Source organism: Pecten maximus, chromosome 9 (assembly GCF_902652985.1).
Source record: "Pecten maximus chromosome 9, xPecMax1.1, whole genome shotgun sequence".
Classification (NCBI taxonomy): Eukaryota; Metazoa; Mollusca; class Bivalvia; order Pectinida; family Pectinidae; genus Pecten; species Pecten maximus.
In genome coordinates, this window is record NC_047023.1 from 45,004,902 (window position 1) to 45,008,858 (window position 3,957).

The window sequence follows — 3,957 nt, forward strand, 5'->3', positions numbered from 1 at the left end:
CTAAAAAATAAACATATTGATATTAATAAATAATTATGTAAAGGGCCCCTCTCACTCACCAGGATATTTTAGTTATGGTTTACCACTAATATTTTGTTTAAATGAAATATGCAAGTGCGAGTTGCAACCGTACAACTGTGCCTTCTATGACCCTGACTATTGGTGTCCCCATAGAAACCAGCCTTCTATGACCCTGACTATTGGTGTCTCCCTAGAAACCGAACTTCTATGACCCTGACTATTGGTGTCTCCCTAGAAAACGAACTTCTATGACCCTGACTATTGGTGTACCTCCAAAAAACTGACCTTCTATGACCCTGACTATTGGTGTCAACCTAGAAACCGGTCTTCTATAACCCTGACTATTGGTGTCTCCATAGAAACCGAACTTCTATGACCCTGACTATTGGTGTCAACCTAGAAAACGGCCTTCTATGACCCTGACTATTGGTGTCTCCCTAGAAACCGAACTTCTACGTCCCTGACTATTGGTGTCTCCCTAAAAACCGACCTTCTATGGCCCTGACTATTGGTGTACCCCTAGAAACCAGCCTTCTATGACCCTGACTATTGGTGTACCCCTAGAAACCGGCCTTCTATAACCCTAACTATTGATGTACCCCTAGAAACCGGTCTTCTATAACCCTGACTATTGGTGTACCCCTAGAAATCGGCCTTCTTTGACCCTGACTATTGGTGTACCCCTAGAAATCGGCCTTCTTTGACCCTGACTATTGGTGTACTTCTAGAAATCGGCCTTCTTTGACCCTGACTATTGTGTACCCCTAGAAACCGGTCTTCTATAACCCTGACTATTTGGGTGCCCCGAGAAACCGGTCTTCTATAACCCTGACTATTGGTGTACCCCTCGAAAAAGACATTCTATGAACCCTGACTATTGGTGTACCCCTAGAAATCGGTCTTCTATAACCTGACTATTGGTGTACCCCTAGAAACCGGTCTTCGATAACCCTGACTATTGGTGTACCTCTAGAAACCGACCTTCTATGACCCTGACTATTGGTGTCCCCCTCGAAACCGGTCTTCTATGATCCTGACTATTGGTGTCCCCCTAGAAACCGACCTTCTATGATCCTGACTATTGGTGTACCCCTAGTAACTGGCATTCTATGACCCTGACTATTTGTGTATCCCTAGAAACCAGCTTTCTATGACCCTGACTATTGGTGTACCCCTAGAAACCGGTCTTCTATGACCCTGACTATTGGTGTCCCCCTAGAAACCGACCTTCTATGATCCTGACTATTGGTGTACCCCTAGAAACCGGCCTTCTATAACCCTGACTATTGGTGTACCCCTAGAAACCGGTCTTCTATAACCCTGACTATTTGTGTACCCCTAGAAACACGACTCTACCGTTTACCAATTACTTAAAATTATTCATAAAATTTATAAAAGCATTAACGATGGGAAAGAAGTCTGTACTGTATTCTTAGATGTTTCGAAGGCTTTTGATAAGGTATGGCACGAAGGATTAATATACAAACTAGAAAACATTGGTATCAGTGGAAATCTACTTAAATGGCTTAAAAGTTATCTTACCAACAGAAATCAATTTGTTGTTTTAAATGGCCAATCATCAGAACGCATGTACATCAATGCGGGTGTCCCTCAAGGCTCTATACTAGGCCCTGTTTTATTTCTAATATATGTTAATGATATTAACATTGGGATTCTTTCTGACATTAATTTATTTGCAGATGACACATCTCTCTCTTCTGAAATTAATAACCGTGGCTCTATCGACAATCTAAATAACGACCTATCTACTCTATCAAACTGGGCTAAACGATGGTTGATAACTTTTAATGCAGCTAAAACAGAACTAGTTTTATTCTCCAAAAAACGTGTCTTAAACTACCCCGATATTACACTCAATAATGTTCCTATTCAACACTTCAACACGCATAAACACCTTGGCATATCATTATCTGGAGACTTGAGCTGGCATGTGCATATATCTGACATTGTTGCTAGGGCAAATAAAATACTAAACATGTTACAGTCATTAGCATACTTAATCCCTCGGGGCGGTTTAGTGAAACTCTATAAATCATTGGTTAGGTCTATTCTAAAATATGGCAGTATACTCTTTGATAATTGCAACCAATACGAATCCGACCTTATTGAAAGTGTCCAGCGAAGGGCAGCTCTAATTTGCACAGGAGGGTATAAAGTTACCAAATATACTAAACTTCTATCTGAACTAGGTTGGGAGTTACTTAGTGACAGAAGGAAAATTCTCGATTAAAAATGATTTTCAAAATCAAACATAATATGGGTCCTTCATATTTGGAATACATCTGTCCACTTCTCTGTCATCGCACACAAAATTACAACTTCAGAAATTCAAACACACTTCTACCTATTCCTTCCAGAAAGTCGTTCTATCACCAATCTTTCTTTCCCAGAACTATAAGAGACTGGAACAACCTACCTGAACATATTCGGAACAAACCAACGCTTGAATCTTTTTCACACGCCCTATCACAACTCTCTACTCCAGTCTCAAATGATTTATATATTTATGGCCATGGGAAAGGAAAAATCAATAATTGTAGACTAAGAATGGGTCTTAGCGCCCTGAACAAACAAAGATTCTTATACCGATTAACACCCAATACATACTGTGACGACTGTACAGATTCCCCCGAAGACGAAAAACATTTCTTTTTGACCTGTCCAAAATATAACAACTTGCGTATGAAATTGTTAAGAAAAACTTGCAACGAATTGGCTCCAAATGTAAAATCCCGATCTCATTGTAAATCTTATGCCTGATCTCCTTTTAAACATTATATTGCGTGGCTCTGACAACAATACCGATTCCTCAAACAAAACTATTTTTGACATTGTATTTGATTTGATTATATTGTTGATTCAAAAAGGTTCTAATTCCATCTTATAACACACACCCCTTCCTCCCCCCCCCCCCCCCCCCCCCCCCCCCCCCACACACACACACACACACACACACACACACACACACCTTTACTCTCTTTGCTTTACCACTTTCCCTCTATACTCATCCTTCCTCTCCACCTCATCTTCTTTATGTTATGGAATGTATGTGTGAGTGAGAGAGCGTGTATTATGATTACGTCTTGTACATACTGTATTGTTTTATGTGTTGAGGAGAGCATCTCGTAGCCCTAGGGCTGTTTGTGATCCTCATTAAACAAATAAAGAATTATAATAAACCGGTCTTCTATAACCCTGACTATTGGGGTGCCCCTAGAAACCGGTCTTCTATACTATAACCCTGACTATTATTGTACCCCTAGAAACTGGCCTTCTATGACACTGACTATTGGTGTACCACTAGAAACCGGCCTTCTATGACCCTGACTGTTGGTGTACCGCTAGAAACCGACCTTCTATGACCCTGACTATTGGTGTCCCCCTAGAAACCGGTCTTCTATAACCTTGACTATTGGTGTACTCCTCGAAACCGACCATCTATGAACCTGACTATTGGAGTACCCCTAGAAATCGGCCTTCTGTAACCCTGACTATTGGTGTCTCCCTAGAAACCTCCATTTTCTGTACCTGACTATTGGTGTTCCCCTAGAAACCGTCCTTCTATGACCCTGACTATTAGTGTATCCCTAGAAACCGACCTTATATGACCCTGACTATTGGTGTACCCCTAGAAACTAACCTTCTATGACCCTGACTATTGGTGTACCCCTAGAAACCACCCTTTTATGAACCTGAATATTGGTGTACCCCTAGAAACCCGTCTTCTATAACCCTGAAAATTGGTGTACCCCTAGAAACCGGTCTTCTATAACCCTGACTATTGGTGTACCCCTAGAAACCGGTATTCTATAACCCTGACTTTTGGTGTACCCCTAGAAACCAACCTTCTATAAACCTGACTATTGGTGTACCCCTAGTGAAAGCAAACCGCTTTCTAGGCCCGAAACTGATCCT